The sequence below is a fragment of the Macaca fascicularis genome, chromosome 1 (assembly GCF_037993035.2).
Source record: "Macaca fascicularis isolate 582-1 chromosome 1, T2T-MFA8v1.1".
Lineage (NCBI taxonomy): Eukaryota > Metazoa > Chordata > Mammalia > Primates > Cercopithecidae > Macaca > Macaca fascicularis.
In genome coordinates this window covers 55,531,817-55,553,552 of record NC_088375.1, presented here as the reverse complement: position 1 = coordinate 55,553,552, position 21,736 = coordinate 55,531,817, and positions in this window count along the sequence as shown.

Here is a 21,736-nt window from a genome sequence, read left to right as displayed (position 1 = left end):
AAAATCTTTACACTTTAGGTTCAAGTTATTCCTTCAGTGTTTATGTTTTTATAAGATTTTTTAAAGTAAGGATAATTAAAGCCTTTGTTTTTAAAGGCCTCTTCAAGTAATTGCACATTTTCTGTCAGCAGGCTTTTTTTGGTCTTTTTTAAATAAAATGTGCTTATGATTGCACTATTCTTATCAGCATACTGTTTTACTTATTTGATGAATGGTGCATGTTTAATGTATTTAATGTTAAATAGTCTTTAATGCCAAATCATACTTCTGTCATCTCTTAGGTCTTCAAATACAATTGTTTTATGTACATGTTTATTTGTGTGTTTTAAACTGTTCTGACACACTTCAAATGAGAACAGCTAAAAACAGTGTGTTAAAGAAGAGTGTGCTCCGTGCAGAAACCTTCTATTAAATCATTGATCATTTATTGGTAGTGGTCATTGAATTAGCCTATCTATATATGTGCGTTAGGTTCCTAGGGGTTCCCTAACAAAATACCACGACCTGGGTGGCTTTAAACAACAGAAATGTATTCTCTCACAGTTCTAGCGGTTAGATGTCCAAAGTCCAGGTATCAGCAGGGGTAGTTCCTTCAGAAGGTTCTGAAAGAGATCTGTCCATGTTTCTTTTCTAGCTTCTGGTGGTTGTCTGAAATCCTTGATGATCCTTGGCTTGCTGATGCACCCAATTTCTGCCTCTTTCTTCACACAGTATTTTCCCTTGTGTCTATCTCTTACGTTTCTTATATTTTCTCATTTGTTTTCTTTTTTCTTTTTTTTTTTTTTTGAGACGGAGTCTCGCGCTGTCACCCAGGCTGGAGTGCAGTGGCCGGATCTCAGCTCACTGCAAGCTCCGCCTCCCGGGTTCACGCCATTCTCCTGCCTCCGCCTCCCGAGTAGCTGGGACTACAGGCGTCCGCCACCTCGGCCGGCTAGTTTTTTGTATTTTTTAGTAGAGACGGGGTTTCACCGTGTTAACCAGGGTGGTCTCGCTCTCCTGACCTCGTGATCCGCCCGTCTCGGCCTCCCAAAGTGCTGGGATTACAGGCTTGAGCCACCGCGCCCGGCCTCATTTGTTTTCAAACTTGTCATTTTTTTCACTATGCATCTTTCTTTTCATGATGAATTGAAGGGAATTATTACGACTCATAATTGTCTCATATTTAATCCTGGGACCATTAATATTTATTGCTAGTATGTGAAATACAACTTCTTCACTAAAACTATTGCAACAAGAAATAGTTTAAATATTCTGAACATTTACATCAAAGTGTTCATCATCAGATACCCAAACTCTCTTCCAAATCTCTCTCAATGTCTGATCAGAATCTCTCAATCTATTACTTGAACAATTAAGTTTTGTCATTTTCAGTTCCCTTATTCTAAAATATTTCAAAGTCACTTAAGTTTTAGGTTAAATGTCATGTTATATTATAAGCATGGCTCTCCTGTTGACACAGAAGCTTGGTATGTACTCACAAAGACATGGAAGACAGGATGTGCAGTGAAGAAAACACAGGCTTTGGACAGAACCTGGATTCAAACTTTGTTCTGCGACTATTAAATTTTTAATCTTGAAGAAGTTAGTTACTTTATCTGTGAAATGGTGCTAGTCATTTGCAGGATTAAATGACAATAGCTAATGCTTATGTAGCATTTATTATATGACAAGCATTGTTCTAAGTATGTTACATATATTAACTTTATTATCCCCATATTATAAAGAAGGCAAAGTGAGGCGCAAGGAAGTTTGGTAGCTTTCCTAAGTCAATTAACTAGTAATGACGCAGATAGAATTTGAACACAAGCATTCTGGTTTCTAAATCTGCACTCTGAATAACTCCATATTGCCTCTCCAGTGAATCATTTATCACAGAGCAGCCTGACCCAGTGACCTGTGTACCTTTTGATTTTTCATGTGGAGATACATTCAGGCACCTCTATATATCTGCAGAGTAATGGAAAATATTTTGTTTTCACTACAAAACTAGATTAACACGGTTCTGAAGATTCCAAGCTCAGAAACAAGGTTTTTATATTAAAAAAAAAAACCAAAAACAAAAACAAAAGCCAAGCATAATGTCTTCAGAAGGATGTGGAAGCTATTCTCTGCCTCTGATCAGCATTGTTTTTTAATGAATTTAAATTTGAAGATGCCTCTTCATGAATAGCTATGAAGGAGAATATCTTATAGTCTTTAAAATGTTCTAATGAGTATGAGAGTATCTTGCATAGGGAATGTTTAAATCACTGTTTAGAGTTTGAAACTATTTAGCAACAATTAAGTGGCCCGATAACACTTCAGAGTAACATACCAGATGTTTTAATGTTCTGTTCTCATCCTAGATGGCTGGACAGACTTAGAAATATGTGACTCATTTATAGAAAACTTCTGATGGGGGTCCATTATGGTCAACTCAAATACCTAAATTATAAACACTGCAGCAAACACAACAGAACATGCAAATACCCTCTTCACATACACAAGAACAAGGCATGTTGCACTCTAGAGACCAAACACCATCTTTGATGAACTAATCTTGTAACTTTGACATTCACCGGGGAGCAAAGTATAAATAATTTGAAGATATATTTAATTGAAAGAGACAGTCAAGCTACTCAGCTAGAACTAAGGCTTTTTTGTTGAGGTAGATGCAAAGGGTTAATTTCTGGTTCATGGCACTAGATAGTGGTGGTTCACTATCTGAGGAGGGGCTGGGGGAATCTGGTAGGAGGATAAATCAAAAGTGTCTGGTGTATATGAGCAGCAGGCTGTGAGAAGCCCTCATTTGACTGCTGATAACATATCTGTCTCCCTGCCTTCAGGCTGGATCATGGTATTTAAAATATAGTCAGAGTATATTTTATGTTGGTGATATTATGGAGGTATTTATACAAATTTAAATCTTTTAAAAATTAAATTATGTAATATTTCAAACTCACCAAATATACAAAAAATAAAATGACACCCACTTAGATATGATACATGTTAAACCACTTGGTTGTAATAGATGTTTACATTTTTCTTGCTTGAATTCACTTTTCTTTCTTATCCTCCTCCTTTTTTTTTTTTAAAGTATTAATATGACATTTCAAACATATAAAAGAAGAAACAACAATCTTGTTTGATCTACATACCTACCCACTTCTCCATCTCCTTAGATTATTTGGTAGCAAGTTCTAGACATCATTATCACTTCATCCATACAGTTTTAAACATTAGTTTTTAAAATAAAAGGATTAATTTAAAAATAGATCTATATTACCATATATCACCTAAATAATTAATAGAATTCCTTAACATCCTTGAGTATTCACTCAGTATTCAAATATTCCTGTGTTTTTCATAATTTATAAGTTTGTTTGAATCAGAACCAAAGTGATGTCTGTACATTGCAATTCGTTGATAGATTGCTTAGCTCTCATAATTTATATACTCTAAATTTTTCTGATTGTATCCCAATAGCTCCACTCAACACTTTTCTTTGTTCCCTGCTTTTCAGAAAATTGGGGGTTGAATCTAGACATTTATGTGGAGATAAGCTCTCTTTTTTTGAGCAAGAATATTTCATAAATACCTTGTGTACTTCTATTAGGGGCATATAATGTTGATTTTGTCTTTCTCTTACGATTACTGTTAAGATCATCTGAGCATTGTCTCTTTTATCATCCTCTCTTTAAAGAAGTAAAATGTTATAGATACCATTAAAGTCCTATTCCACCCTCTTTCTCTCCCTGGAGGTAATTACAATTCTGAACTTTGTATGTTTTGTGTTCATACATGTTTTTACACCTGGGCTATATATGCAGATTTTTATAAACTAGATTTAAGCTGTGTTTACAGTAAGATGCAGTGGTTCACTCCTATAATCCCAGCACTTTGGGAGGCCCAGGCGGGAGGATCACTTGAGCCCAGGAGTTTGAGACCAGCCTGAGTAACCTAGTGAGACTCTGTCTCTACAAAAATTAAAATAAAAAAATTAGCCAGGTGTGGTGATGCATGCCTGTAGTCCCAGCTACTTGGTAGGCTGAGGTAGGAGGATCACTTGAGCCTGGGAGGTTGAGGGTGCAGTGAGCCACAATCATGCCATGACACTCCAGCTGGGCAACAGGGCCAGATCCTATTTTTTAAAAAGTGTTTTTATGTTTAAAAATTTTACACATTTGTTATCACATCGCATGAAGGCACTTACAGCTTTCTTTTGGGTTTGATCTATGTCAATATGTGAGAATATAATTCATCTTTTAAAATTATAGTTTAATATTGCATTATATGAATGAATCCCACGTTTTAAATCAGTATCTTTACTTTTGGACAAGTACGTCAGTTTCACTCTTTCCTATTATAAATAGCACTGCAATGAATATTCTTGTGCCTCAGTCCTTGTGCATATGGACTCAAGTTACTCCAGGGTAGGTACTTAAAAGGGAAATTTCTGAGTTGCAGTCATGTGCTGGAGTTAACTCATGCTGTCTCATGGGAGCCTATTAAGTTGTCAAAATTCTGTAAGGTGGTTATTAAAAATAAAAATTATTAAAAATTAAATTTTATAAACATAATTATGCAAATTATATTAAGAACAAAAGTAACAAATACCTAAAATTCATCACTTGCTAATTATTTTCCTCCAATTTACTATGTTCCTATTGTACATACTACAACTATCTGTGTTCTTGGGGTTATGTACATCTATTGTAAATCTGTATGGAGGAAATACTATATAACAGCATGCTATCACTCATCTCTTCCCAGCTCTAAGCTGAGTGGCATCACATTGGTAGCTTGAAATTAGCATGATGGGAGTATTTACACCACAGAAATTAGACACTTCTGTAATACAAATCAGCACTTAATTTATTGTTTGGTTGGTGGTCTAGATTTGAGAAAGTGAGGGGAAAATAATTAATAATGCAGATTAATTATTAAAGTGTATCATGCCATGCTGGGCACAACGGCTCACATTTGTAATCCCAGCACTTTGGAGGGTCAAGGCAGGTGGATTACTTGAAGCCAGGAATTCAAGACTAGATTCTGGCCGGGCGTGGTGGCTCATGCCTGTAATCCCAGCACTTTGGGAGGCCGAGGTGGGCGGATCACAAGGTCAGGAGTTCGAGACCATGGTGAAACCCCGTCTCTACTAAAAATAGAAAAAATTAGCCAGGCGCAGGGGCGGGCGCCTGTAGTCCCAGCTACTCGGGAGGCTGAGGCAGGAGAATGGCGTGAACCCGGGAGGCGGAGCTTGCAGTGAGCCGAGATTGCGCCACTGCACTCCAGCCTGGGCGACAGAGCGAGACTCCGTCTCAAAAAAAAAAAAAAAAAAAGACTAGATTCAGCAAAAAAGCAAGACCCCATCTCTACAAAATAAAATAAAACACAATAAAATTGTTTGGGTGTGGTGGCACAGGCCTGTAGACCTGGTTACTCTGGAGGCTGAGGTGGGAGAATTATTTGAACCCAGGAATTTGAGGCTGCAGTGAGCTATGATCACACCACCGCACTCCAACATGGTTGACAGAGCAAGACCTTGTCTCGAAATTTTTTTTTAAAAAAGTGTTTCATGTCTCTAGCCATTATGTTGATTGCAAATAGCATAAAAATTGAGGATATATTCTTCCAATATTTGATTAAAGATATCAAAGGACAATGCATTTAAAAAATATATTTTACTGTAGAGATGGGGTCTCATCATGTTGCCCAGGTTGGTTGGTCTTGAAATCCCACATTTCCACATTTTTTTTGTTTCTTTCTCTCTCTGTCTCTCTCTCCCCTCCACACCCCTCGACCACCTCTCTCTCTCTTTTTCTTTTTTTTTCTTTCTTTTTTGAGACAAGGTCTTACTCTGTCGCCCAGACTGGAGTGCAGTGGTCTGAACATGGCTCACTACAGCCTTGACCTTCTAGGCTCAAGAGATTCTCCCACCTCAGGAACAACGCCCCCCCCCCTCCCCAACCCCACCCACGTCCCAAGTACCCGGGAACACAGGCGCTTGCCATCATGGCTGGCTATTTTTTTCAGATTTTTGTAGAGACAGGGTTTCACCATATTACCTAGGCTCATCTCAAACTTCTAAGCTCAAGTCATTCTCCCCGCTTGGCCTCCCAAAGTGCTGAGATTACAAGCATGAGCCACTGCGCCCAGCCCACACTTTTCTTTTGAAAGAAAATGTAAGAGAATATCTATGTGTCCAACAAGGAGGTATCACCCAGATCCATTTTCAGTAAAGGTCTCATTGGTCAGCTGCAAGGAGTATGGAGAGCTGTCAGCCTCTAGCTGTTAGCTTTGTCTGGATCCACCTCAGCTTTTAGCTCACCTTCATGCTGTTCTTGTGGAGGCCACGAGACAAAGAGTGAGCAAGATGGTAATCAAGCCATTTCCACCCAACACAGGATTCCGTGGATAGTCAGTCTTTGCTCTGGAGCCCCTCCTGGGCTCGTAGAAATGTGTCATATCTGCTTTCAGTTTGGCAGCCCAACCCTGCTCTCTCTTTTTTTTCATTCTTAGATGTTAAACCCTAATAAGACTTTTGCATGCCTTACTTCTTCTCAGGGTCTCCTTCCTGGGGAAGCCCACCTTCACTAATCTTTATGACTTTGAGTTAGAACAGGATTTTTTCCTTTATTATTTAAAAAGTTCTATGACATTAGTCCATTGCATTTTTGTTGGAATTGCTGATCGTGATCATGTTATGGTAGGGACTGCATACAATTCCACTGAGTTTGGAATTCTAAACTCTGAAATTCAGACTCTATTCTAAAAGCAATTATTTGCTGAAATACTAGGTGCAGTTGTCAGGGCTGGGTGCAGTGGCTTAAGCCTGTAATCCCAGCACTTTGGGGCGCCGAGGCAGGCGGATCTCTTGAGCCCAGGAGTTCGAGACTAGGGTGGGCAACATGGTGAGACCCCATCTCTACAAAATATACAAAAAATTAGCTGGTCATGGTGGCATGCATCTGTAGTCCTAGCTACACAGGCTGAGGTGGGAGGAGCGCCTGAGCCGGGGAGGTCAGGGCTGTGTGAGCCATGATGGCCTCACTGCACTCCAGCCTGGGAGGTAGAGTGAAACCGTGTCTCAAAAAGAAAGGACAGGGGCGGAGCGCGGTGGCTCACGCTTGTAATCCCAGCACTTTGGGAGGCCGAGGCGGGCGGATCATGAGGTCAGGAGATCGAGACCATCCTGGCTAATACAGTGAAACCCCGTCTCTACTAAAAATACAAAAAATTAGCCGGGCGTGGTGGCGGGCGCCTGTAGTCCCAGCTACTCCGGAGGCTGAGGCAGGAGAATGGTCTGAACCCGGGAGGCGGAGCTTGCAGTGAGCCAAGATAGCACCACTGCACTGCAGCCTGGGCAACAGAGCCAGACTCCGGGTCAAAAAAAAAGAAAGGAAGGGAAGGGAAGGGAAGGGAAGGGGAGGAGAGGGGAGGGGAGGGAGGGGAGGGGAGGGGGGAGGGGGGAGGGGGGAGGGGGGAGGGGGGAGGGGGAAGGGGAGGAGAGGGGAGGGGAGGGAGGGGAGGGGGGAGGGGGGAGGGGGGAGGGGGGAGGGGGGAGGGGAGGGGGGGAGGGGAGGGGAGGGGGGGAGGGGAGGGGAGGGGGGAGGGGAGGGGAGGGGGGAGGGGAGGGAAAGGGGAGGGAAGGGGAGGGGATGGGGGAGGGGGGAGGGGGGAGGGGAGGGAGGGGAGGGGAGGGGGGAGGGGGGAGCGGAGGGGGGGAGGGGGGAGGGGGGAGGGGAGGGGAGGGAAAGGGGAGCGGAGGGGGGAGGGGGAGGGGGGAGGGGGGGAGGGGAGGGGGGGAGGGGGGAGGGGAGGGGGGAGGGGAGGGGGGAGGGGGGAGGGGAGGGGGAGGGGGGAGGGGGGAGGGGGGGAGGGAAGGGAAGAGAAGAAAGAAAGAAAAAAAAGAAAGAAGTTGCTTTTGTTGGTAAAATTGTGGCTGAAATTTTTGTTTACTTATCTGTATTTTATCATTGATCTATAATTAACTTTTTCTACTTTTATGTGAGTTACGTAAAAAGTATGTTTCTTTAGGATGTGTGTTTATAGCAATGGCTGGGATCTTGAACATTAATTCTATTCAATTCAACAAACATTTGTTGAGAACTCACAAGTTGCCAGATGTCATTCTAAAACAGTAGGGGAGTCAAATACAAGTAAAATTGTCCTTGCTATTAAGAATCTTACAAACTAGAATCAAGGCCAGAGATACTTTGTAGGAGTATTTTGATCAATTGGTTGTATTCTGTCTTATTTGGTTTGATCAAATTAGCTTTGCAGAGAAACTTTTTATTTTCAGTTGTACCTGGTAACACCATTACCTCTAGAAAATGACCATCCTTAGATTTACTTAAGGGGATAAATCATTCCTTATTGGTGACACAGAATCTTTCTCACATTACTTCAAAATAGCACTAGGAAGTGACTGTTATGTGAGCGGGAAAATTTCTTCCAATACTTAGCTGCTTAGCTGGGACTCCGCTATCTACATCAGCCATGTCCCCGTTTGCTGGGGGCAGCATCTAAGTGTTGTTCCATCTATAAATAGAAAGACTGCGCAAATATGCGTGGAGTGCTCTTCTGTTTCTACCACACACGTTACTGTTCTGAAATCCCTTTCCTGATCTCCGATAATCAGCCCTTTCCTCCCTTCCCTGTAGTGGCAAGAAGATGAGTGCCGTATGTTTAGAAATAGGAATAAGAATGAACATTGCAGCATTTCTGGGCAATAAAATAAGGTACAGTTTTTAAAAGGCGGTTTAGATTAATATTGAATGAAGAATGTGTAGGAATGAAAAGGAAACAGTTGTGTTCTAAAACTTTAAAATAAGCTGACCAAAAATCCCTTATGACAGAGAGAAATATGTGTCTGATGAGGCCAGTGGCACTAGACTAAACTCAGTGATAGTGATGATTTAGAATGTAGCATTACAAGGTTTTTAGTTCTGTGTGTAAATTGTAACGCCCCCACACCCACTGGATCTGAATTAGAAAAGATACTCTAACTCATCTCAGTCAACCTTCAAAGGAAAGCTAATCAGAAGAGGAGCTGGAGGAGAGGAGAGAAGAGAAGACTAGTTTTATGTCTAACCTGTCAGGGCAGTAGTCTCTGAATTTAGTCTTTCCAAACAGAAAAGATTGCTTATTGTTTTCCTTGTGGACCTATCACATATCTGGCAATGTCCCAAAAACTCAATTTATTCTCTAGGGTCTTAGAACCAGAGAAAGACAAAGGAGAGACTTTTCTCATGGTCATTCAGAGGAAATGGAATGAAAATCTTGTGCAGCTGTAGTTACAAAGAAAAACCTCAAAAACTAAGAAATCCTCTATGCAATTTCTGTGTTTGGGCTATTTTTGAATTTAAAGTGGAGACGCCTGAGAAGAGACACTAATAAAATATTTCATAGAGAGTTTAGTTTAGTGGTGTTTACTTAGTTGAAACTCTTATGGCCAGATATTTGGGAAAGAAAAAAGAATGCGTGCAAAGTCAGGAGTTCCTGGTAGTTTTCTACAGTGCATATGGCCATGAAAATGATGTACTGTTACACACTCAGGCTAGAAATGTAAGAATTCAGGCCTTGAAACCCCTGACAAGGCAAGGGACTTCCCTTTACACATTTCTTCCCACTATCTCTACTTCCTAAACCTTCTAAACCATGGCGCCTCTGAAATTGGCTATATTGTGATCCATCACTTAGCAAAACTAGTACATTTCATCTATTTTAATATTTTTTTCACATTTTTATTCATCCAAAATGAAATTTACCTTGATGGCCCATCATTATTTAGTTGGCAATATTTCCTTTTGTTCTTGGTGGGAAACAAAATAATGGTTCATTTTATCATAGATTAGGAAAAATAACACAATATTCATGACAAAAATATCAGCTGCATTTTTGAGCACCTTATTTGTACTAGTCACTGTGCTAAGTACCTTACAATTAGTATCTTAAGTAATCTTCACAAAAATGTATGAGGATCAGTGTCACCTTATGTATTAGAAAACTGAGACCAGGAGACTTTAACTTGTAAGAAATAAGGCCTTCTAGAACCCAGGTCTATCTGAATCTAAATTCTATTCTCTTTCTACTATGTTACATTGCTTCTCAAATTAACCACAGCTACCCCTTTTTATCCAGTTCCAATAATAACAACAGCAATAATAGCAATGGTGTAATAGCAGCAAACACTTATATGGCATTTACATGCCACACAATGTTTATATATATCTAAATTCGTTTAATACAACACACATATAAGGTCGGTACTGTTATTATCCTGTTTCACAAAGGAGGAAACTGAGGCACAGGGACATTGCCCAAGGGCACACAGCTAGTCAGTGGCAGAGTCAGCATTGAGTCAGGCAGGCAGAGTGGCTCCAGAGTCTTGAGCAACCCCTACTAGAATTAGCAACCTTCACTAGGGACCTCTCCTACCGTAAGAGCTCATAGCCCAGTGTCCACAGGCGTTGAACACTCTTCATTTATTTGTTTTTAGGAAGCAGAGCAATTTCTGTTCCAGTTTATTATTTTTTCCTCATGTCCTATATGCCTTAATATAAAATAGACTTTTTGTAGATTGCAAAAAAAGTGTATATAATACTCCTCCTTTGGGGGATTCCATTGAAATACCAGGACTTAGACACATAAAACAAAGTACATTATAGGGTAAAAAGGAATGGAATTTGCATATTTAGTACGTAATATGAGCTACGCATTTTGATAAAGTTACACATATAATCCTCATGATAATCTATTACTGTTCTCATTTTATAGATAAAGATTCTGGGCAAAGGTGAGAGGTGTGAAATAATGTGAAGAAGGTCACATTGATAAGGGTAGAACATGTACTTCAACCTAGGTCTGTCTGGTGCCCAAGCTGATACACAATGGATAGCTAAAATGTTTGTGGACAATAAAAGGAAAATAGGAAGAAAGAGAAATCTGAGTTGGAATCCAACATGGGTCCCAGTAGTGGCATTTGAATGGGTCTTGAGGATGAGGATGGCATACTAGGAAGCTGTGGAGACTATGAGGAAAAAGCATGAAGTAGCAGTAGCATGCTGTATGTGGAGGATGGTGGCCCAGAGAGGGTGAAAGCAATTTTGCAGGAGTGGGAGGTAAGCTTGGTGATCATTTGATTTCATAATGCTAGGCTTTAGAAGAACACATAAAATGTTTGAACCTGATTAGGAGTCATTGTGAAACATTATAAGCCCCCGAGAAGTGTCTGAAGAACAATGTCATAATTAGTGAAATGAAATAATTATTTAGTGAACATGAGAGAGAGCACAACCATTAAACTATGACTAAGATTAATGGAAATGCTGTGGTTAAAATTTAAAATCGGACAAATTATAAAGAAAATTCAGCCAAGCTTTTGCCACAAATCTGCTGCTTAAAAAAAAAAAAAGTCATAGACCCTCGAAATAATACCCAGGCAACTGAAAAAGTCAGCAGGTGATTTACAATATGCCACTGAATTGAAGAGCTTTGGAAGGAGGTTTACTTAAACCTCATGAACACAATGATTTAAAGCATGGAGTGGAGTCACCAGTGTGGGCAGAAGTGAGAAAGGTTATTGCAAAAACAGCCTGTCTTCTCTTGCGTGGAAAAAAAAACAGAAGCAGGGAGGATCTGTAGTCAATCAGCATGTCTGAATGACTATATCACCCTAAAAAATGCAGGTCAACACTGGGCTTTTCAAAGTTAAGATGGATTTCACTTCCCTTCCTCTTCCCTCCTCCACACGCTCAAGACCCTGTACCACCATCCTTTGTGATCACTACAGGATTGAATTGGTGATGAGCTGGAACTGCGATTTGGAACAGAACGCTGTGAAGTCAATACACCAGCTGGGCAGAAAGTCCAAGAAACATAAATTTCTTGGAAAATGAACCCATATTTTGGCCATCATTACTGTGAATGAGAATACTTCAGAATCTTAACCCAGAGCAAAGTAGCAGACTTTGTCCCACAAACTCCTCTACAGTATGTTTTACTGCAATGTTTATCCCTGACTCACACTTGCAGGAAAAATGATGTTTATTCCTGCATTACTTTGAAGGATTTTGTGCTATAAAACAATTTCAGACTTTATTGTGTGCTATTAAAACTTTAAATTCTTTTTCTCATGATGAAGATTTTCCTTTTGAAGAATGTTATAAATATATTTCTGTGAAATGCTTTAAAATAAAAAACAATATATTTAGAATCTACTAATGTTTATGGTTTAAACATTTCCACTTTCAAGTATTAAACTTGCTGTAGCAAGTCAGGCTAGCCTAGAACCTCCTGTAATTAGGAACCCACAATAGAAAAGAGACAAATTACAAGTGAAACACTTTTGCCATTTTCCTAATTGATTTCTTTTGACAGTGTACAGTAGGGAACCTGATGAATTCCACCTTATTCTATAGTAAGTGGAGTGTGCAAGTCCAAAAGTCTTTCTCTGCAAAAATAGTATTCTTTAAAAGTCTAGAAAAGGCCAGGTGTAGTGCGTAAAGCCTGTAATTCCAGCGCCTTGGGAGGCTGAGGCAGCAGGATCACCTGACGCCAGGAGTTTGAGACCATCCCGGGCAACAAAGTGAGATCCCCGTCTCTACAAAACATAAAATTAGCTGAGTGGCATTTGCCTGTAGTCTCAGCTACTCAGGAGGCTGAAATGGGAGAATCATCTGAGTCCAGGAGTTTGAGGTTTCAGTGAGCTATGCTCGTACCACTGCACTCAAGCCTGGATGACAGAGTGAGACCCTGTCTCTAAAAATAAATAATAAATAAATAAATAAAAATGGAATGATAAATAACAGTCTACATAGGACTTGTGACCTGGAGTTTGGGCAACCAGGGAGAATAAAACACCCTCTATACTGCTTTGCTAATCCAGGAATGCCAGCTTTCGCCTCCATGTTCCTTCTTGTATTCTCTTAATTAATCTCTGAAAAGCAAGTAATAAATGTAAGTGAAAATAACATGAGAACAGGAACTTCTCTTGGAGTAAAGCTCTGAGTTCTAGACACAGCTCTGCCATTTAACAGTATGGTCTTGTACAGTTTTAACCTCTGAGCTTCAGTTTTTGGGTTTTTTTTTTGTTTGTTTGTCTTTGTCAACTCATTAAGCAATATTTACTGTGTGTTCTGAGTTAGGCACTGAAGTTATAGAAATGAACAGTTTACACACAGATTCTGCCTTTGTGAAGCTTATAGCCTATAGAGGGAAATAGATACTAAACAAACAATTGCATTAATAATGAGTTGGTTATAGTTTTGATGAGTGCCAAGAAGGAACAGTACAGCAGACATTGATACCTCATAACAGAGGATCCTAAACTTGCTTTTGTGGGTCCTAAATGACAAAATGTGCCTGGCACATAGTAGGTTCAATAAACACAAGCTGAATCTGAAAATATGCTATTTGGCTAATGGATTAACTGGCAAAACAAAAAACAAAACTCCATGTATTAGTCCGTTTTCATGCTGCTGATAAAGACATACCCAAGACGGGGTAATTTATAAAGAAAAAGAAGTTTAATGGGCTCACAGTTCCACATGGCTGGGGAAGCCTCACAATCATGGCAGAAGGCAAAAGTCACATCTTACATGATGGCAGACAAGAGAGGAGAGCCAAGCAAAAGGGGTTTCCCCTTCTAAAAACATCAGATCTCATAAGACTTACTCACTACCAAGAGAATAGTATGGGGAAAACTGCCCCCCATGATTCAAGTATCTCCCACCGGGTCCCTCCCACAACACATAGGAATTATGGGAGCTACAATTCAAGATGAGATTTCGGTGGGGACACAGCCAAACTATGTCACCACAAGATCAAAGTCCTCTGATTGCTATTTTAGTTTGTTTGCCTATCAGAAAACTGATAGCAATCTTCTCATTCAGGGAGCTGACAGAAGAAATGACAAGAATTTCATGTAGCATGTGCTTTACCTTGAGGAGAGGTAGAAAATATTTCAAGGACTCAAATTTAGTATATCTCTTGGGTATAAATCATTCTTAAGGAATTTATGTAAGTAGCTTTTTCGTTCTCTCTCTGTGTGTGTGTGTGTGTGTGTGTGTGTGTGTGTGTGTATGGTTTTTCCCCCATACTGCTTTGGTGTGTTACCCAAAACTTAAATCCTTTGACAAGTGGTTTTCTTTTCCTTAGAAAGAAGCTTAAAATATGAAGCAATGACTCAGGTGCCGTTGGGTAAGATATTTAGTAGAAATACATTTAATTCAATTTTGTGCATTTTACCACATTTCTATGAGAAAAAAAAAAATAGGAGGAATCTGACCTGATAATTGAATGGAGCCTTGTTCTACTAGCACTCTTCAAATGAAATGATTATTTTGCTGCAAGGCAAAGTAAAACTAAAAATGGAATATTATAGCCCCAGGAGGCAACCCAGGAAGCCTCATAATGGCTCACCTGATGAACTCTAAATCTAAATTTTACAAGGAAAAATACTACTTTTAGTAATGCAGTGGTTCTGTTTTTTATATCATTGCTTGAGATATTTAGGATATCGTGTATTATTGTGGCCGTCTTTAAGATCAAGAAACCAAAACAAAAGAAAGGAGGAAGTTACGTCCTCAAGGAAATGTTATTAGTCAGAAGTAAGGCCAGAAGTACATGTCTCTGACTCACAGGATTCAGCTTCAGGAGTCAGTGGTATGATGAGGGGAAATGGCAAAATAAAGAGGGGGATGGGTAGAGAAATAAAGTCCATAGAGAAAGAGGGGGGAAAGAAGGAAGTTGGAGAGAAATTTTAAAAGGATTGCTTCTTCCATATTAATTTAGAGTGGAAATAGAAATTTCTTCATAGAAATCTTAGTGAAAGTTACAACATCTGGGAAAGTTTTTCTTTGATAATTTCTTTTCTCTCTTTTTTCTTCTTCCTCTTCTTCCTCTTCTCCTTCTTCTTCTTTTTTTTTTTTTTTTTTTTTGTCTTGAAACGGTCTCACTCCTGTTGCCCAGGCTGGAGTGCAGTGGCGCCACAGCTCACTGCGGCCTTGACTTCCTGGACTCAAGTGATGCTCCCACCTCAGCCCCTATGAGTAACTGGCATTATAGGGTGTGCCACCATGCCTGGATAATTTTTGTAATTTTAGTAGAGAAGGAGTTTTGCCATGTTGCCCAGGCTGATCTCAAACTCCTGAGCTCAAGCGATCCACCCATCTAAGCCCCCCAAAGTGCTGGGATTACAGGCATGAGCCACCATGCCCAGCCCTGATTGTTTCTTTGACTGTTTTTGAATGAAAACCCCAAAACACTGCTAAGTTAAATGTTCAGAAGATCAAACTTTGGAAGAGATAACATGACTGTTTTAAGGGAAAGCAAGTTTATGAAGAAAGTAAAGGACTGAGGAATGGCTACTTCATAGGCAGAGCAGAGAGATAACATGATTTAAAAAATTTTAACAGATTGGAAAATTGGGCCAAAATAAGTAATACAAGCTGTAGGATTGATAAATTAAAATTTAACATTCAAATTCTTATCTAATGACACAAATCCTGCCTACCCTAGCTTTGTTCAGAGCCCATGATGATGTCATCCATAGGCTCTGTTTACTCCTTGCCCGACACCCCGGGCTAATGAAAGCTGGTCTTGTCAGTGTATTTGTAACTCCTTCCTGAAATGTGCCATAGAAGGTGCCACACTGTAATAGTTAAGAGTGTGGACTTTGTCATCAAAAGGACTTTTCTTTGGATTATGCATCCTGCTGTATGATGTTGAGAAAATTAGTTAACCTAAGTTTCAATACCTTCATTTAGGAAATGTGATTAATGATAGTAACTAACCTAGAGTGTTGCTGTGAAGATTAAATGAAGTAACACATAACAAACTAGTTAAAAGCAGACTTTAGAGCCAAAATGCCTGAGTTTGAATTCTACCTCTGCTAACTATTGTCCATTTGATTTTAGGTAAGTTTATTATCTTCTTTGTGTCTCAGTTTCCTCATCTGCAATATAGGAGTAATACATACTATTTACCCCATAGATTAGGGGGGTTAAATTAATTGAAGTAAAACATTTAGAATAGTACCTGGCATTTAGAAAGCACCCAATAAGTGATTATGATTATTATTAGATAATTGATCAAAATATATTAGCTACTATCATATGTCTTTATTTTTAATATTATTATTACCGCTGTATACATTATCTCCCTGAGCAATAGGGGAAGCGTTGACCCTAAACATCTCTATATAATGGCTATTTTATGTGTCAAATTTCAATAACTTTTTTCCTTATTCTGATTTAAATTCAGGTCTCTTCTGGTCTAGTAGCGTCACTGTGAACCACAATTCTTACTCTCTCAGTTTGACCAGAATTCAGTTTCCCTCATCCCAGTTCTAGATGGTAATTTCAGGATCCTCCAACTGTCGATTGGGCCTCACACCAGTGAAGACAGATTTCTATGGGGTGGTGACTCTGAGGCCCACCTGATGACAAGAATCTTCTCTTCCTTGGAAAGCTACCCATTGTAGTTTTTGGATATCCATGCTAGTCTGGATCAAAATCAAGTTTCATGGGTCTTTAAATTTTATGAGTTGGAATTCTACACCTCTCTCAGGACTAGGTTGTGGGAATACCTGGTTGGCTATGGATGAGTTCTTCCAGTTCACCAGTCTCAATTTCTGCAGGCATCACTAATATACAACTAATTTATATGGACCTAACAAAAGGTTAGTGTGTGGAGAGGAGAACATTATAAAAGATCCAATATGTGAATTCTCAATTTTTAAATACTGGGCATCAGTTTGATTGACAGGAATTATCGAGAGTATATCTAGTTCATTTTTTTTTTTTCTTATACTTTAAGTTCTGGGATACATGTGCAGAACCTGCAGGTTTGTTACATAGCTATACACATGCCATGGTGGTTTGCTGCACCCATCAACCCGTCATCTACATTAGGTATTTCTCCTAATGGTATCCCTCCCCTACCCCTACACCCCCTGACAAGCCCCGGTGTGTGATGTTCCCCTCTGTGTGTCCATGTGTTCTCATTGTTCAACTCCCACTTACGAGTGAGAACATGCAGTGTTTGGTTTTCTGTTCCTGTGTCGGTTTACTGAGAATGATTTCCAGCTTCATCCATGACCCTGCAAAGGACATGAACTCATCTTTTTTTATGGCTGCATAGTATTCCATCGTGTGTACGTGCCACATTTTCTTAATCCCCCCTATTATTGATGGGCATTTGGATTGGTTCCAAGTCTTTGCTATTGCGAATAGTGCCACAATAAACATACATGTGCATGTGTCCTTATAGTAGAATGGTTTATAATCCTTTAGGGTGTATACCCAGTAATGGGATTGCTGGGTCAAATGGTATTTCTGGTTCTAGATCTTTGAGGAATTGCCATACTGTCTTCCACAATGGTTGAACTAATTTACACTCCCACCAACACTGTAAAAGCATTCCTATTTCTCCAGCTTGTCTCCATAATCTGTTGTTTCCTGACTTTTTAATGATAGCCATTCTAAACTGGTGTGAGATGGTATCTCAATGTGGTTTTGATTTGCATTTCTCTAATGACCAGTGATGATGAGCTTTTTTTCATATGTTTGTTGGCTGCATAAATGTCTTCTTTTGAAAAGTATCTGTTCATATCCTTCGCCCACTTTTTGATGGGTTGTTTGGGTTTTTTTTTTCTTGGAAATTTGTTTAAGTTATTTGTAGATTCTGGATATTAGCCCTTTGTCAGATGGATAGATTGCAAAAATTTTCTCCCAATTTGTGGGTTGCCTGTTCACTGTGATGATAGTTTATTTTGCTGTGCAGAAGCTCTTTAGTTCAATTAAATACCATTTGTCAATTTTGGCATTTGTTGCCATTGCTTTTGGTGTTTTAGTCATGAAGTCTTTATCCTGTAGATCCTGAATGATATTGCATAGGTTTTCTTCTAGGGTTTTTATGGTTTTAGGTCTAACATTTAAGTCTTTGATCCATCTTGAGTTAATTTTTGTATAAGGTGTAAGGAAAGGGTTCAGTTTCAGTTTTCTGCATATCACCAGCCAGTTTTCCCAAAACCATTTATTAAATAGGGGATCATTTCCCCATTACTTGTTTTTGTCAGGTTTGTCAAAAGATCAGATGGTTGTAGATGTGTGGCATTATTTCCGAGGCCTCTGTTCTGTTCCATTGGTCTATATATCTGATTTGGTACCAATGCCACACTGTTTTGGTTACTGTACACTTGTGATATAGTTTGAAGTCAGGTAGTGTGATGCCTCCAGCTTTATTCTTTTAGTGTAGGATTGTCTTGGCTGTACGGGCTCTTTTTTCATTCCATATGAAATTTAAAGCAGTTTATTCTAATTCTGTAAAGAAAGTCAATGGTAGCTTGATGGAGATAGCATTGAATCTATAAATTACGTGGGGCAGTGTGGTCATTTTCACGATATTGATTCTTCCTATCCATGAGCATGGAACATTCTTCCATTTGTTTGTGTCCTCTCTTATTTCCTTGAGCAGTGGTTTGTAGTTCTCCTTGAAGAGGTCCTTCACATCTTTTATTCTCTTTGTAGCAATTGTGAATTGGAGTTTACTCATGGTTTGTCTCTCTGTCAATTATTGTTGTATAGGAATGCTTGTGATTTTTGCACATTGATTTTGTAACCTGAGACTTTGCTGAAGTTGCTTATCAGCTTCAGGAGATTTGGGGCTGAGACAATGGGGTTTTCTAAATATACAATCATGTCATCTGCCAACAGAGACAATTTGACTTTCTGTCTTCCTATTTGAATATGCTTTCTTTCTTTCTCTTGCCTGATTGCCCTGCCCAAGTCCCTACCTCCACACATGGGGATTACAATTTGAGAAGAGATTTGGGTGGTGACACAGAACCAAACCACATCACCTACAGAACCCACTCCATTGAACCTCTGGTAACCGCTGATCTATTTACCATCTCTTTAATTGTGCTGTTTCCAGAATGTCATATAAATGAAATGAAATAGTATAGATTCTTTTCAGACTGGCTGCTTTCACTTAGCAATATGCATTTAGGATGCAGGTATGTCTTTTCATGGCTCAATAGAAACCTTTCATTATCACTTCCTTGTTGTCAATTGTTCACGTACTTTTTGGTTTCACTCACAATAATGTAAATATTCTGAGGACAAAGACTCATCTTTCCTGTTCATTTTATCCCCAGTGCTCAGCACAGTGCCTTAGTAGATTTTTTTAAGTCAATAATTATTTGTTCAATAAATAGACTCAATCAAATCCTTTTGGATATAGTTGTGTAAAAGTTGTTTTCTCAGTTCTACTTTGCTAATGCTAATATTATGATTGTCAATATCTGCATCAGAACAAGAGACCTTGCTTTTCAATTTTGTTTGCTAATGTTTTTGAATATTAACAAATATTTCTTAGGCTTTTCATAAATGCCATGTATGAGATAGCATTTCAGTTGCAGCTTAATTTGTGACAAGTACGAAACTGAAGAGCTAACTTGCTTATTTTTGTTGGTACAGTGTATATAACTTGAACATATAAAAATAGCATTAAAATCTTAGCAGTAAGTTTTGGCATTAAGTTTTACAACTTGAAAGAAGTCTCTATTTGTATTTATTTATATTTTAAGAAAATGAGAGCAGCCGGGCATGGTGGCTCATGCCTATAATCCCAGCACTTTAGGAGGCTGAGGCAGGCAGATCGCCTGAGGTCAGGAGTTCGAGACCAGCCTGGCCAACATGGTGAAACCCCATCTCTACTAAAAATACAAACATTAGCCTGGTGTGGTGGTGGGTGCCTGTAATCCCAGCTACTCGGGAGGCTGAGGTAGGAGAATCACTTGAAGCCAGGAGGCGGAGGTTGCAGTGAGCCAAGATTACACCATTGTACGCCAGCCTGGGCAACAAGAGCGAGATTTCATCTCAAAAAAAAAAGAAAAAGAAAAGAAAAATGAGAGCAATACTTTTTACATTATTAAACTCTTCATTGAAATAAGATGCAGCTACAGAAGAATGCATCAATCATAGGTGTGCCTCTCTATAACTTTTCCAAAATGAACACATTCAGTTTACCTTCATCCAGGTTAAGAAATAGGATGTTATCAGAACTTCAGTAGTTCCTGACATGCCTTCTTTTAGTCACTACCTCCTACTAAGGGTAATCACCCTTCTGCTAATTTGCCTGTTCCTGAACTATTTAATTTCTTATGTTTGTTTGTTTGTTTTTTGAGACACAGTTTCGCTTTTGTTGTCCAGGCTGGACTGCAATGGCTTGATCTCAGCTCACCGCAACCTCCACCTCCTGGGTTCAAGCAATTCTCCTGCCTCAGCCTCCCGAGTAGCTGAGATTACAAGCATAGGCCACCATGCCCAGCTAATTTTTTCATATTTTCAGTAGACACGGGGTTTCTCCATGTTGGTCAGGCTGGTCTCGAACTCCCAATCTCAGGTGATCCGCCCGCCTTGGCCTCCCAATGTGCTGGGATTACAGGCGTGAGCCACTGCACCCAGCCGATGTTTGGATTATTTTACTCAACCTTATGTTTCTGAAATTCATTCATAATTTTGTGTAGATTTAAATATTTTTTCATTGCTACCTGATATTCCCATACATGAATACACCACAACTTATCTATTTGTTTAATTGTTGGTGGGAATTCAGATAGTTTCTAGTTTGGAGACATTTGGACAATGCTGCTCTGAAGATTGGAGTACACGATTTTGATGAACATAACATACATGATGTGTTGGCTGTATGTCTAGGAGTAGAATGGTTGTGTCATAGAGCATATGTAATTTTATGGTATAATCTGTTTTTAAAACTATATTGGAATTCTATTGATTGTCCACCAACTAAAATTAAATGTTTTTCAAATGTACAGTGTTTAATAAAAATATAGTATATTGTATTTCATTTAAGAATATGAATATACTCGTGGTGGGCAGAATAATGTCTTCCCCATCTTCTCATAGGCGTCCACGTCCTAACCTCTGGAATTTGTGAAAATGTTACCTTGCATGGCAAAAGAGACTTTGAAGATGTGATTAAATTGTCTTGAAAAGGGGAGGGTATCCTGGATTAGCCAGGTGGGGATAATATAATTAAAAGAGTCCTTATAATAGGCGGCAGGAAGATCAGGGATGGAGAAGGAGATACGACAGAAAAACAGAGGTCAGAAAGAGAGAGAGAAAGAGATTTGGAGATTCTACACCACTGGCTTTGAAGGCAGAGAAAGGGGCCACGAGCCAAGGAACACAGGTAGTCTCTAGAAGGTGGAAAAGAAAGGGAACAGATTCTTCCTATAACGGTCATCAGCAAGGGAACCTAATCTCCCCCAAGAGCCTCCAGAAGACACACAGCCTTGCCAATCTTGATTTTGGCCCCATAAACCATTTCAGATTTCTAACCTCCAGAACTATGAGATAATACATTTGTATTGTTTTAAGCCACTGAGTTTGTGGTAATTTATTACAGCAGCCATAGGAAATAAGGCAATATCAAATGTGATCCTTTAATAATCAGCTATTTTAAGCTCTACTTAAATGTTTATTTCTCAATGAAATCCTTATTTCATATTAATATATAGTTTCATTTTAACACTAATGATAACTCATCTTTTGTATGTTAAATTCTACAGCATAATATTGAATAAACATAGGTTAATTTCAACCAAATACTTTCATTTATTTATTTATTATGTATTTTTTGAGATGTAGTCTCACTCTGTCACTCAGGCTGGAGCGCAGTGGCATGATCTCGGCTCACTGCAGCCTCCACCTCCTGGGTTCAA